Below are 16286 nucleotides of genomic sequence, written 5' to 3'. Positions count from 1 at the left end.
CCAGGCAACCTGCTTTCTACTCCTTCCATCACTTTCCAGGCCAGAGACCATGGGGATCCTCTCTGGGGGACTGAACAAGCTCACAGAAAAGATAATCAGAGGCTAACATTGAGTGATACTCCAACAGAAGAGCCTTGTTCTTGCCTGATCATTCTCCAAAGAACTCCACCGGTTGACAAGTCTCTTTCATGCACACAGGAAAGGTATAAGCACAGTATTTTGTTTATTTCTTTCAAAAGGGTTCTCTCTGAAGGCAGGCATATATTAAGTTTCTTCCTATATCCATATTTACTTAACAGTCTAAAGAGAAGCACTTAAAGGGGAGCTTGGATGGCTCCATCAGTTAAGTGTCCAACTCTTGATTTTGTCTCAGGTCATGATCTCAGGGTGGTAAGATTAAGCACTGTGTCCAGCTCTACGCTGAGCAAAGAGGTTGCTTAAGATCCTCTCTCTGTCCCTTCCCCACACCCCCCCACTCATTCTCTCTCAAAAATTTAAAAATAAAGTGAGAAACATGTAAAGACCAAACATTCTGTATAATATCATTGAGCAGAAATCCATACAATAGCAATCAATTTACCACGAAGATATATAATTTACCTGTTATAACTTAATCCTTTCATCTAACATTGTAAACTAAATGATCAAAATGTACAGAAAGAAGTGGAGTGCTGTGTATATTGCACAGCTAAGTGGGCAAAGAAGTCAGACAAAATAGAAGAACACATACAATAACTCATTGCAGAAAAGCTCTAGTAAGTATTTGTAGATCCAGTTTTTCTTCAGTTAGTCATCCTTTTATGACTTCATATGATATAATTTAGAGCAACATAGTTTAGGAAAACTGATATTTTACTATGTGATCTTAGTAACCATTTAAAATTCAAACATGTATTGAACGACTGCTTTATGCCAGGTGCTATGTACACTAGATGCTTTTATATATAGCTTATATTAAAGATATTGAATTACATTTAAAGTATTAACTTACATTGGGTGGTTTTTGTGGCTCAGTAGCATCTGACTTTTGATTTCATCTCAGGTCATGATCTCAGGGTCATGAGATCCAGTCCCATTTTGGCTCTGCACTGGGCATAGAGCCTGCTTAAGATTCTCTCTCTCTCCCTCTTGCCATCCCCCATAGACTCTGACCCCAAGCCATAGACTCAGATATTTCTGACTGTGTACATATTTGGTGTCTGAAAGGAAAGAAATCCAATGACATCTAATGAACTAGATGTCATTTTGTATGCATTTGAGAAAACCATCCTAGACTATAAACAAAAAAGTAGAATCTAAAATTTGTAAGGAAGCCATCAAAAAGTTTGATTCTCATATGAAAGAAAAGCTCATCAAAATGCTTAAAGAAGTCCAGATGTCAAAAACTCTGAAAAGGAAGAACACGAAGATTATTTCAGATATTGAAAAGAAAAGCAATGTCTGCTTGAACTCCAGGATGAATTGCTTTGGTTAGAACCACAGATGAAACAACTGTTCATCATACTCAAATAAAGTATGATGAATTTACAGAGAGAAAATCTTCCCTTAGGGATGCCACAGGTTTCTTATCTAAACAAAAACAGCTTCATCAAGATTATTCGGATATTCAAGAGAGAGAACCCCGTGTAAAGGAAACATATGATTCATCCAGCCTTCCAGATCTGTTATTCAAAGCAAGAACCCTTTTGGGAGCTGAAAACCACCTGCAAAATATCAACCATCAATTAGAGAAGCTCCTTGACCAGAAAGGAGACCCTCTCATGTGCGTGCACACACATATGCTCTCTCTCAATAAACAAACATAAAATATTAGCTTGTATTAAAATATACATAAAATGAGGTTTAATTATGACATTTAAAATAATTTCCAATGTAAAAAAAACAAAAAACCTTTCTGTGAGCTTTTAGAGAGGACAGAAATGAGAAGAGAATTGCCAAGAAACAGAATTATGAGAGGACAGAAATGAGAAGAGAATTGCCAAGAAACAGAAGTATGATGAATGGTTTGCTATCAACTAGTACTTTCTAATTGATAAAATAACCTTGGAATTATAATTTTAAAACTTTTCTAGGTGGCTTTTACTATTGTCATGAAAGACAAAATCATCTTCTTTAAGATGCCAACATCAACTATACTAAAAACCTTATTTACAATACAGTAGTGTCCTCAACTTTGCATTGTAGATATTGAGATTTTGCACATTTAGCAAAATTTCAGACAGAAATGAATACCCTACCCAAGGGCATCTGATGTTTTAAACAAACACATTTTCATTCTCGTTGTGGGCCTAGTTTCATGTTTCTTTTGTCCAGGAGCTCTTGGAAGGAACTGTGATTATAATTGCTCTACCTGTCAAGGGTCTGTTGGTGGAAAAAGAGCCAGCAGAAAAATAAATTCTTCCTACAATTATAATAATTTACTTTAGATATATTGTATATATTTAGGTATGAATACATTTCCATCTTTCAAATTAGGCATAGCAATCAAACACTACTACAGTAAGATTTATTTTCTTGTAGATATAGATATAGCTATACCAGTTGTATACTCTTGTTCATTTAAACATAATTATATGCAATTAAGGCCTTATAAAATACAACAACCCCTAAAACATGTTTCTTCCTTTCCTCCATCAGAATGAAAGACAGAAAAAATAGGAAGAAAAAAATAGAAAGAAGCAAATTACTTTCAATGATTATACTTCATAAATCATATGGGAAAATGATATAGGTTGACAATGTATTTACTGTTGTCTGTTTAAATTTTCATAATTATTAAAAGTATTTCATTGGAAACAGGACTGATCTTTCCTAAGAAAAGCTGAAATGGTGAGTTGTACATTCTAAGGATCATCAGAAAGGAAAAGCTATCTATGCAAGACTTGAATTTGCCGAGTTGTTTATAAAAATCTATGTAGTACTTCCCTACTTGAATCATAAATACTCGAAGGGCACTGTTTTTTGCTACATTGCCTATCTTCTGAATTACCTATCTTTTTGCAAAATAGAAGAGGCAATTATCCTTAGACTTTAATACTATTGCTAATTCTCTCAGTTAATATATTTTTCAGTACTATATAAAATTGTGATAAAATTATGATTTTAAAATTCTAATTTTAGGGGCACCTGCCTGGCTCATTCAGAAAAGTATGTGACTCTTGATCTCAGGGTCATGAGTTTGAGTCCCAAATTGGGTATAGAAATTACTTAAATAAATAATTTTTTAAAGATTTTATTTATTTATTTGAGAGAGGGAGAGGAAGAGAGAGCATGATGGTGGGGCTGGCAGGATAGAGGGAGAAGCAGACTCCCTGCTGGGCAGGGAGCCGGACAAGTCCTGATCCCAGGTTCCTGAGCCAAAGGCAGATGCTTAACCAACTGAGTCACCCAAGCACCCCAATAAATAAATATTTTTTAATTCTAATTTTAAGAAGAAAAACGAATAAAACTGCATTCTTTAAAAAACATATATAATTGAAAATAGGGATATGAATAGTTATTTGTACACCAATGTTTATAGCAGCATTATTCACAACAGCCAAAAGGTATTGTGAATAATAATCCAAATGTCCATCCACAGATTAATGGATGATCAGAATGTGATATATACACAATGAAATATTAACCTTGAAGACTTATGCCAAGTGAGACAAGTGAGACACAAAAGGACAAATACTGTATGTTTCCCTTCGTATAAAGTACCTAGAGTAATCAAATTCCTAGAGATGAATTATGTATATTAATTTGAAGTGTAAGAAATTGTCATTTTTGTAGGCCTAAAACATTCAAACATACATTTCTTACAGTTCAACCTAATTAAGAAAGGACAACTAGGCACTAAGGAAATTATAAATATATTCAAATGTAATGAAATATTATACATATGTTTATGGTCTACCCACCTCCACTGCTGTCTACAATGTAAGTGCCATGAAATTAAGGACTTGACCCTTTTTATTTCTGCCATATCCCAGTGCTTGGTAGATAGTTAGGTACTGTATCAGTTTCATAGGGCTGCTATAACAAATGACCACACAGCGGGTGGCTTAAAGCCACAAAAGTTTATTGTCTCACATTTCTGGGGATAGAAGTGTGGAATTAGGGAGTCAACATGGCCATGCTCCCTCTGAGAGCTTCTAGAAGAGAATGCTTCCTTGCCTCTTCTAGAATCTGGTGGCTGCCAGGAATCCTTGGCATCCCTTGGCTTGTGGCAGCAACACCCTACTCTCTGCTTCCACTTTCACATGTTTCTGTGTCTCCCTGTGTCTAAATTTCCCTCTTCATACAAGGACACCAGACCACTGGACTGGAGTTCATCCTAACTCAGATGACCTTATCTTAACTCGATTCTATCTACAAAGACTTCTTTCTAAATAAGGTTACATTCACAGATAATGCAAATTAGGATTGAACATGTTACTTTATGGGGAACAATTCAACTTGGGTCAAATACTCAACAAAATATTTGGTGAATTGATGAGAAGAAAATTTATGAATCAAAGTTAGAATTTTAGAACTTCTGTTATTGTAATTTTACAGTTGCTTATTAGAGACCAAATTCTTTTTGTCTATTGAATTTATTAGATGTCTCTATCAGATTGCCTCTGTCATCTCCCCTCTTTCAGCATTGACAGAGAACATTCATAAACTATGGCTTTTTTTTTTTTTTTTTTTTTTATGATAGTCACAGAGAGAGAGAGAGAGAGAGGCAGAGACACAGGCAGAGGGAGAAGCAGGCTCCATGCACCAGGAGCCCGATGTGGGATTCGATCCCGGGTCTCCAGGATCGCGCCCTGGGCCAAAGGCAGGCGCCAAACCGCTGCGCCACCCAGGGATCCCAAACTATGGCTTTTTAAAGTTTGTATTGATTTGCAAATATGACATTGTGGTGTGTGCTAGCTTATATTGGTTTTAAAAAGAGATATTTGAATTTATAAAATCCCAAGAGAAAATAAATAACTGCTGGAGGGTATTATGCTGAGTGAAGTAAGTCAGTCGGAGAAGGACAAACATTATATGTTCTCATTCATTTGGGGAATATAAATACTAGTGAAAGGGAATATAAGGGAAGGGAGAAGAAATGGGTGGGAAATATCAGAAAGGGAGACAGAACATAAAGACTCCTAACTCTGGGAAATGAACTAGGGGTGGTAGAAGGGGAGGAGGGCAGGGAGTGGGGGTGAATGGGTGACGGGCACTGGGGGTTATTCTGTATGCTGGTAAATTGAACACCAATGAAAAATAAATTAAAATAAATAAATAAATAAATAACTGAAAACTTAAAACCTTACATTTTTAAAATTTTAAAATTTGGCTATCTTATGGTTATCATTTAATTTTTAAATTTGTCATAAAGTTCAAGTCATAAAGAGTAAAAAATTACCCTTCCACATCATGGAAGTTTCTTAACATTTAATCAGTGGCAGAGTCATAAACATGTAAAGTTTTTTAATGTTACAGGAAATAAGAAGCAAGAATAATTGTTTTATTATAAGCAAGCAAAAGAAAATGAAGATGGAAAATTAAAATCTTTTTTAAAAACACATAAAGAGATTTTGGAAGTAGAAAGCATTATCCCATGAACCTAGTACACAGGGTCAAACTATAATAAAAGGAAGTGAGATCATCCAAACATCATTAACACCTTAGGAAACAAGGCTCAGAGAGGGAAAATTATTTAGCTAAAGAAATAAAATAAATTTTCACTAAGTATATTCACATTGATTTGGGAGATTAGCATAAAAATATGATGTACTACCATTCATTTGTGACTCCGATTCAAATTAGTCTTCTGACTGAAAAGAAACAATATATTTTAATGGATTATTGATTGGGACTTTCCCTTTTTCTTTCCAGTAGTAAAAAGAATGTCTCGTTTTTCTAATGTGATAGCAACCAAATCTTCATTATTTTAATCCACTTCCAGCTATCAGATAAATTATTCAGGAGTCAAGAATTCAAAGTCACAAAATTTTTGTGCCTTCCAGACTTTGCTTTTATACTGTCTATTGAAATTAGCATATTTTCTTTGGTTCATCAAGTTCCTTTATTATTTCTGGGGTCAAGTACTTTATTTTAGAAATGAATAAATTAGCTTAAAAAGTTAAAGAGCTTCAAAACAAATTATGGTCTTACATCTACGTCTGTTTCTAGGTCTTGTATAAGAGACAGTGTATGCTGAAAGAGCTCTGGGAGATGCTGGGAGATTATATAGCATGTATACATATTGCTATACATGAGATGTTATAGAAAATAAAGCGTCAATAAAATGTTTTGGTAGGCTCTGACTCTTGGTGTCCTCAAATTTCCATCTCATCGCCATTAAAATAATCAAATCTGATCTTTCCCAGAGAAAGGAGGCAGCCTCTAGTCTGGCAGCTCCTTCAGTAATAAGGCATTTCAAGATGTCGTTATAAATATATTTTTTAATTTGATAATCTTTAGAATAATGCCTGATAATGTCTCAAATCATATAAATTCCTCAGTGCCCAATTATAATTCTTTCTTTTAGAGGCTTATTTACTTATTTGAGAGAGAGAGAGAGAGAGAGCATACATGTGATAGCAGGAGTGGGGAGGTGGGGGTGGGTAGAGGAAGTGGAAGAGGGAAAGAGAGAATCTTAAGCAGGCTCCCTGCTGAGCCTAAAGCCTGACACAGGACTCCATCCCAGGACCCTGAGATCATGACCTGAGCTGAAATCATGTCCTGAGCTACCCAGACAACCCTCCATCCAATGTAATTCTAGATATCTTCTACAATGTTGAAGAAATGCTTAGGTATTGAGTATTTCAAATGCTTTGAAAGTCTGGTATCTATCATTCATCATAGTAAACCATTATTATTTTGCAAATCTGGCTTATGATAAAATTGCATCAGATTATCCAATTCCTTACTATACAGTTGTAGTTCTTTTATAGTGTTTTTGCTTTAGGCTGTTACAAAACTTTCAATTTTTGTAAAACAAAAATAGTTTTCAAATGACTATTCTTTGATGTACTGTATTATTTGACATAATTTTTTCTAGGTCTCTAAAGTGCAATTTCTCCCTCACTAAAATTTTTTTAGGTCAGTTGATAGTGAATTAAACTTAGAGGCAGGGGTACCTGTGTGGCTCAGTGGTTGAGTGTCTGCCTTTGGCTCACGTGTGATCCCGGGGTCCTGGGATCCAGTGCCGCATCAGGCTCCCCAGAGGGAGCCAGCTTCTCCTGCCTATGTCTCTGCCTCTCTCTTTGTAGCTCTCATAAATAAACAAATAAAAATCTTAAAAAATAAAGACAAAAATATTATGTTTTAAACTGAAGTGTTGTTCAGCTGATATATAACTTTTTAAAACAATTACAAAACAAAAATACATGTTAATGTAAAAAAATTTTAAATGGTGTTTTAAGCAAGCTATTATGAAAGGATACAAGATATAAGAAATTATAAGAAGAGAGAGCTATTGGAAAGAAACATGTTTGGTAAGTTAGCATTCACAAATGGACTATACCCTTAATATAAGACAGTTACTTAGAAGTTTGCCCATTAACACAGAGTTAGACATTCCTTTTAGACTATTTTCTTCTATTTTTTTTTCTTTTTCTGAAGGTGAAGTATAACAGTATCTTTGTTACCTATCTTAAGCATTTATACTCAGTGAAAGCTTTAAAAAGCTAAATACGTTTGATTCCCAAAAGAGAAGTAAAGAAAAGCATTTCTGAAGATTTTGCTTCTGAAATGGAAATTATAATATTGTCCCCGTCTTGTATATTAAAACTGCAAATCCTATTTTTTGCATCATATTCCCATCCAATACATTCAAGATGTACTGGGAGTGGAAAGGAGATAAAACTCTATTTTCCAAGTTGCAGAGGTGGTCTTCTCTGTAGTTAACCTGACCTCTCCTAGGAGTCGATGGTTGTTTTCTGAATTATGCTTAATATCATACCTATGAAATCAATTAGCATTATTACAGTTATGTCAAAAGCACAGAGATGTTAAATACCTTGTTTGAAGTAAAAAATGAGTCAGAGACACAGCTCAGACTAGGTCCCGCCACTCTGCCTCCCAGGATCCTCTAACTGCATTCAGAATTTGTAATTGCTTCCCTGTTATTTGATTAGAAATAGGGAGAATGTTGATTCTGGCTTTAATCCAGAAACAAATAAATGAGGAAATCAGTTTAACTGGAAGGAAAGCTAAAAATGGAAATTCAATGACAAATCACAGTACTCAGATATTTTTCTTTTTTTCTATTTGTATGAATTTTTTATGAAAGGTCTAATAATGTATCTTCATGAAAATTCATCTCTCATTTTTTAACTCATATTTTTGTACTCATCCAGAGAATTTCTGTACTTGGAACTTTGATAATTCTCACTTGAAGGTTAAGTAACACCAACGTTCAGCTGAAGCTTTGCTTTATAGTACTAAGGATAATAAAGTTTTACCTACAAAGATAGGGTTAAAGTGTCATTCGACTACAATATGTCCAAATTTTCTTAGTTATAAAAAATGTGGCAAGCTAATAATTGCCAAGATGAAATGGTCAGTTTAGTTAATCTTTAAGAAAAACAAAAACTCCCTGAGGTGCAAAATTACGAAATTTATCTGTATGCATCAATCACACCCTGTACGAGTTGTTCCTTTTGTTTTAAACTCTAGAGGATTTTCAAATCTGTAACACTCAACTTGCTAGCTCTATTGGTTGAGTAATAGTTTCAGGCTGGAAACCAGGTTCATCATTTCTTTTTTTGTGTGATGTAACTCAAGCTGTTGTTTGCTATTCATTCTGTGATCCCTATTTATTAACTCAGATTCCAGTAAAATACAGGAGTTGTGTTTTCTTTCTGTCGTTTGTTGTTTTCCACACTCAAGTATTGCTAGTGTTTGACTTTCCCATTAAACATTTTCCTGTCATTCACTCAGAAATTTTAAGTTTATGAAGAAAAAGCTAATCCTGATGATTTACTGGAAAGGAAAACAGGTTGAAGTTGAGTGGGGAACAGAATACGTGACCCCTAAATATGCCACTTTGACATGTGGATTATTTCAAGCTGAAGACCATCAAATCTCAACAGACTCAAGAAGAGCTGTTCATCTTTCCTTTAATTGCTTAAAAGAATTTAAATAGAGGTTCTGTACCAGGAGGGAGTTAATACCAAAGAGAACTTTTTGTCAGAAAGACATATTTGGGGACACCTGTGGCTCAGTTGGTTAAGTATCTACCTTTGGCTCAGGTCATGATCCCAGGCTCCCTGCTCAGTTGAGAGTCTGCTTCTCCCTCTGCCTCTGCCCCCCACCCCAACCCTGCTTATTTGTGTGCATACTCTCTCTCAAATAAATAAATAAAATCTTAAAAAGAAAAAAGAAAAGAAAGATATATCTGCATGGCATGGCAAACATTTGTTTATCAAACATTTGCCCTACTCCTCTTCCAGTGACTTTTCTTCCTCTCCTTTTGAAGCCCCAAACCACTACCTGCTTCTCCTTAGCTAATCATGCTTCAACTGTCTGACTGCCTTTTGCGTCTCTGTCTTTGGGCCTCTCATACATACAAAATTAATTTCTTTCCTGTTAATCTGTTTTATGTTAATTTAATTATTAGGCTAGTCAAAGAACATAGACGGGTTGACTAGAAGTTTTCCTCCCTGACAGTGATGTACACACACGGAAGTGAAAATTATGCATTCATAATCATAGAGAATTCAAGCTGCTGGCATTAAATGTCAAAAGCAAAAGTATGGGATTATTTGGCTGTGGTAAAATGAAATATTTTGAAATACAACCTGTTTTTTCCTCCTTGTATCCCTTTTGCCTTCTCCTCGGTCAAGCATTTAATAAACTGTGCTCACTTCATCAGAGAAGGAACAATAATATCCATAACAATGCCCCTTACATGTGGCACACTTATGTGCTAGACATGGTAAATATAGTAACTCAGTCAGCCACAACAGTCCTATGAGAAGATATTGTTACCATCTCCATTTTACAAATGAGGAAACCAAGGCACAAAGGTTTAAGCAACCTGCCCAAGGTCACACAAGTAGCATCAGGTGGATCCAGGATTCAAAGATAGTCATACTGAGAGTCTGCGCTCTTCATCATTAAAGATAGATAATGCTGTCTATTGGGGACGTGGTCTTTGGGGACATTGTCTCAAGAAAAACCCAGAGAAAGCTAATCAGACAATAAGGATAGAATCTAGGGTCAATGTTCCCTGAAAGCTTGACAGACACTGAGCTTGATAGGAGAAATATTATTCCTTTAGTCTACAGATGCATTGAAGAATATGGGGGAAGAATTCTCAAGAGAAAAAGTCAAATTTGTGACCTTGCTAACTGTACCAAACCTTTAAAATGAGAATGGGACCAGAGATAACTGGCTGAAAGAAGTGAGAAAACACTCTAAGAGGAGCAGGTTCGATTCAGTGTTGGAGGAGATGGACCAGAAATGGAAGAAGGGTTGGCATGCATACTTTCAGGCTGTTTGGGGATTTTTTTTAAGACAGCTTCACTGAACAGAATAGTGAGGTTATTAAGGTTTATATCTTAAATTAGCTTGTCTAAGAAATTGGATTTAATTCACTTACCCTAAGTGTGATTAGTTTCTCAGGAACTAACTTACATTCAACAGTTTATCAAGGGATACATAAAACAGAAAAACTAGCTCATTAGTTTAGAAAAAGAGAATTGCTTAGTAAGATAATCTGTTTAGTTATTTGCACAGAAGATTCCTCATGGGTGGGCAAAATCACCCTGGAGAGTGAGGCAAAAGCAGTTTGGGTGCACCAAGAACATGAATAAAGGTATTGATAATCTTAGAGGCTTTTTTGTTTGTTTGTTTGTTTGTTTTCCACAGTAAAGTAATTAGATATGCTTTTCTTCTCTGGCCTGAGAATATTTCCACTGGACAACAGTTACAGTTGCACCAAGATCAGGTCATTTTGGCTCCAGGACAGGATTAGATGAGCACTGACAAGTTCTCTCCCTCTTCTTTTGGAAGACCTTATTCAGAGAACTCAATTCATACATCAGTTTTAGTACAATTGTCATCCAAACCCTCTGGATCCTGGATTGTGTCTGCTGGATTGGACACCTGTCCATTATCTGATACCTGACCCAGTCCCAGTGGGAAGGTTTAATTCCAGATCTCCCCATCTCTAATCTGCTCAAGGCTGCAGCATCAAACATGTCTGTTCTCAGCCCCATTATGAACTAGACTCAGAGAGCTGATCCTACATCCTTTCATGTATGCAGATATTCTGATGGTTATATTTTCCAGCCTTAACTCTCAATTCAGAGAGATGCATCCTTTATGGAACTTTCGAAATCCTGTGCTTTGAATACAATGATCACATTTTAAACTTAAAATTTGCCTTTTACTGAAATATTTAGAATGAAGTATATTGTAAGTATCAAGCAAAAATGTCATCAAGAACTGTCTTCATTCAAGCAACAGAGCCTCTTCAGGGGGAAGTAACAAAACTCTTTCCTAAAATGTTGGTTTGGATATCATCACAGGCAGAGTCCTCAAACAATACAAAACTTGTTCTCACATAGCACGGGTCTGAGAGATTTCTTTAGAGAAGCATTTTGAATTAGTAAAACTAAACCAATGTTGTAGTAAATGACCCTATTTCTATTGTCTATATAACTAGGGAAAACTAAAAATTAATAGATCCTAAGTAAATAGCTCTGGAATGTGCTAGACATGGAATTAATCCATGTTATGTCAGTATGAATGGTACAGTCAAATGAGTGGAAACAATTAACTGAAAATTGAGAGTTGCATTGATATTCATGCTCTGTCATGGCTCTCTAAACCTCAATTTCCTCGTAAAATAAAGCTATTAGATCAACTAGTCCCTAAAATCCACTCCTACTCTTAAATTCTTCTCTCTTTCTCTTTTTAAAGATTTTATTTATTTGAGAGAGAGAAAGAGCGAGTGGGGGGGGGGAGCAGAAAGAGAGGAATATGCAGACTCTATGCTGAGCACAGAGCCCTACAAGGGACTCAGCATGGGGCTTGATCCCACAACCCTGAGATTATGACCTAAGCCCAAATCAAGAGTTGGAAGCTTAATGGACTGAGCCACCCAGGTGCCCCTAAATTCTTCTCTTTTGCTCATTTGTTATCATCTACAAGGAACCTCCTGAGAACATAATGAGGATTAACATTTTATATCATAGGGGAGTTCGTGGATAACTAGGCAATATTGATAAATATATGTAATGTGTGAATCAACTAGGCTGGAGCTGAGACAGACACAGAGTCGTATAAGTCAGAGACTCCTTCACAGCTTCTCTGGTGTTCTAAACAGACAATGACAAAGCTACTGCAATTATCAAGTTGGAAAACCCATATTACTATTATTTTATCTAAACTCTTTTTTTAAATTAAAGTATAACTGATACATAACATTGTATAATGGAAAACCCATATTATTACACTAAAAAACTGTTGCTCTGTTCTTGGCCAGCTCCTGATGTTCTGGGACCATGGTAGTGTCTTGAAATGCTGCTGTTGCTACCAGGTAGATTTCAAGATGGAGGTGGTGGTTGTGGGAAAAGGCTACTTTCTCCTTTCCTAATCTACCCTAGACTTGGTCATAAGTCCCTTTCTGAAACCCCAAAACAAGCTTTTAACAGGCTGTGATGTTTGCAAAACTGTTCTGAAATAGAAGGAAATTGTGATGCAGAGAAGGAAAGTATAAACAGAGATAATAATTATGACTATTTTCTTCTCCACAGAGGTCCCCCATGAGCCTTCTCTCATTTTATCCATGGACCCAAACTACTCCCATATTGAAGGGGCTATGTAACCTTCCATGGGTAGAAGTATCGTTGACCAGATCCTACCCTTAACTCCTCTCCTTCTTCATAAGAAAGGGAAAAATCCTATCTTCCCAGCCAATTAAGTCATAAGCACTGGTGGTGATATAGCTATGCCCACATTAAAGAAAACCACTTACAGGATTACACAGAGAAATTTTGCCTCTTACATCAAAAAAATTTCTCCTTTTAGAATATAATATGGGCTGTACTTTGTATAATAAAAGCTCATTAAAATGTCACCCACCAAGCAGAAGAAAAGTTTTCTACCGAAGATAAATATGGATCTGCCTGTCACTAAACAGAAAATTGTTATCAAAACCTTGTTAAATGTGGTGGATTGACTATACACTTTTATCTATGTTTTCTCCCTAAATCTTTTTAAAATGACAGTAAAGAAACAAAAAGGCACATATCTGCAATGTCTAAGCAAACAGAAATGATACATGAGAAGATAAGAGATTATAATTTATTGGTAGAGGTTTTAGAGGAACTACAAAATTCAAGGGTAATTGTAAAGGGTGAAAATGGGGGGAGGGTAGGCAGTGGAATTGATGAAATAATATATAAAGTGTAGTTGGGCCCAATAGCCTTTCCCCACCCCGTGTCACCTTTATTTACTTACCACTTGCCCATCTTTTATTCCTACAAGAATCTGATTTGGAAAGTCATTTCATTTGGATACATCAGAATATTGGAAGGTAGGAGCCATACACAGAGAAATTAAATGAAAATATGGATAGAAAGAGTGTGCCCAACCACCTTTTTCAAATCCGATTTCTGTCAGACGCCCTTATATTTCTTGACAGGAGACAGGAATTCTTGGGAGAAATGGAATGGTCCCATAGAAAAAAAATTAATGATACTAAAATATAGTAATGCTTTCTACAGATATGGCTTTCATGTGCTGTTGCCTACCCGTTGGCTCATCCTGGTGGCAAAAGATTTCGGTCAGGCCTGGAATTGCCCTGCCTTCCCCTGGATCTTCCTTCAGCTCATGGCTTAGGGTTCAGCTCCTATGGGACACCCAAGGTCAGAGGCAATAAGAACTGATATAGGTTTCAGCTCATCCTCTTGGATAAGTGTTTCCCTTACAGCCAGACAACTGCCCTTTACACTGACCTGCTGTGTAGCTCCAGCATCAAATGTGAAAAAAGGGGCTTTCTGAGACCACTTCACCAGACCCCACGATTGCATAAGGTCATCCCTTATATATTCTAGAAGCTCTGCTTTTCTGATTGAACTCCAGCTGTTACAGGATCCCAAACAGGAAAACCAAATCCTTGAGGAGGAACTTCTCCAAATGCAGTTGTTTCCTGGAGAACTCTGTCCCAGAATCCTGTGTTCCTTTGCTCAAACCTGGACTGCTCACTCTCTAGGCCTGCTACACAAAGCATGTAAAAAGTAATATTGACAGACATTTGACAGATCCCCCAAAATGTGTAGCTTCAGATTGCAGAGTATCCTTGCCTGCATCCTAGTTAGGATAAAATGAAATGCTTATTCATTACTCTTCTTTTCAGGGGTTTCTTGTCTACCTGAAATTAGTTTCCTCTGGTATCTAACCAAGTTTAACTTGGTTCCATAACACAGCAAAGTGCAAAAGATGTTTTCTTATTCATTTTTTTTCCCCTGCAAAGAATAAAAAGAGCTCTGGCTAAGGAATGTTTGTTTTTCTTTCGATGTGTATGCAAGAACTTCAGAATTACATTTATTTCATGCTTCTGAAAAATAACATCTTTCTGATTAAAGAAGACTCTCTCCATAAGATAACATGTCATAAAAAATTGCAACCAAATAAATGTTGAATTTTAATAGAAGGCATATTTTTTACACTTAACACATGAGGAAGAAATTCAGCTATATCGTATAAAAATATGTAGGAGAAAAAAAGAAAACAAGTTCATGTTAAGTAAAATCACATTTTAAAATATGCCCTTGTACATAAGAGAGATAGGCAGTAACACAAGATGTCTTTTTTCATTCTATTCCACCGTATGACTTCCCTGCCTTCTTTTATAAATTTGCTATAAATCTCTTTCATTCACACATGTAAGTCCAATATCGATGTGTGCTTTTTTTTATCCTTTGGGTTTTAGATTCCTTAAGTATTATCTCCTCTTAAAACGTTATTCAACTAATTGGAAAACACATGATGATTCATGTTTCTATGACCACATCTAAAGGTAAAATTCCTAGGGTTGCCAACTATTCCAACAAAATTTCTGGACACTTGGATAGATTTTGAAAATATACATTTGACAAAAAAATATTTGCACATTTGAATTTAAAATTTGTCCTTATTTTGTATTCATCTTTTATTATTATTTTTATTTCTTAGAAAAAATAAGACCACCTAAATACAATACTCTGAGATATAGTTCCTTGTTTTCACTTCAAATTAACTGTACATCTTCTGGGGAGAAAGAAAAATTCATTGTTATACAATTATACACGCATTCCAACTCATTTTTTGGTTAGCCCACACATGGCTCACTACAATGAACTTATTTTTCTGCATGTACATTTGAGACCAGAAGCTGGCATATTAAACTTTTAAAATTTTACATTTAAAAAGTTTACATTTTATACTTGAATTACTTTACCAGGTATACCAATGACGAGGTCTGCATAAAAAAAAACAAAGGATAGGGACCTGACTCATGTGTGCATGACATAAGAGTATACACTAAAGTGATTCTCTAAGATTGAAGTGCTTTTTTCCTGCTTCCCTCTTAGAGACATTGAGGAAAAATTCTAGAACTTTTAGAGTAGACCCCTTGTCTCTCCCTCCAGCAATGAAAGGTTATGAAATATTAAGGGTGAATTTCAGAGTAATTCACTTACACTGGTTTTCGTTTTGTTTTTGTTTGCAAGCTAAAGAAATAAACTTCATCCAGCCATATTGAGCAAAAAAAAATTTGGATTCATTAGAGGGCTGTTGAGGTAAGTAGCAGAATCAATAACAGGCTGCCACAAACAAGCTGAAGGAAGGCAGAATAAGGACAGCTCTAAAAACCATAACAAGAGGAGTTCTTCAATTTATTCTGTAGCAGCAGCCCTTAAAATGTTTTAGTTTTACTGGAAATTTAGTCCCTACATCTTTCCATACAAATTCCACATCTCTAAAAGAAAAAATCCAATTAGCCAGTCACCTATATTTTAGGGTACCATAGACATATAACACTCATACATCCAGGCTACACTTCTGCTGTCTTTTTCACAGTTGATGGATCCAGGGATAGAAATTTTTGCCAGACATGAGTGCTATGGTGACTTTCATACGTAAGGGAGGCTCCCAGTATGTACCATTCACCTAATAGCCAATCAGGGAATTTAAAGGATAAAGAAAGGAGGATCGATCCACTGAGTTAGTAGAAGATTGTCTCATTCAGCAAGATGCCTGACAAACCTATCTCATGTCCCTTGACTATTTTCACCAATGAATTAACCAAATTATCTGTGCCCTTGTTA

At 35.8% G+C, this 16286-nt stretch overlaps 1 protein-coding gene across 1 annotated transcript in view; it reads right to left on the bottom strand.

Moving 5' to 3' along the window:
* FGL1 (fibrinogen like 1) overlaps positions 1-8099 on the bottom strand; it is a 29594-nt gene extending 21495 nt beyond the window's left edge. The window contains exon 1 of the mRNA XM_072776162.1: positions 7985-8099. The gene's annotated coding sequence lies outside the window, so the exon portion shown is untranslated. The remainder of the gene's footprint in view (positions 1-7984) is intronic.
* Between the last annotated feature and the right edge of the window lie 8187 nt (positions 8100-16286).

This window comes from Canis lupus, chromosome 15, assembly GCF_048164855.1.
Source record: "Canis lupus baileyi chromosome 15, mCanLup2.hap1, whole genome shotgun sequence".
NCBI lineage: Eukaryota > Metazoa > Chordata > Mammalia > Carnivora > Canidae > Canis > Canis lupus.
This window is presented reverse-complemented; position numbering and strand designations above follow the sequence as displayed.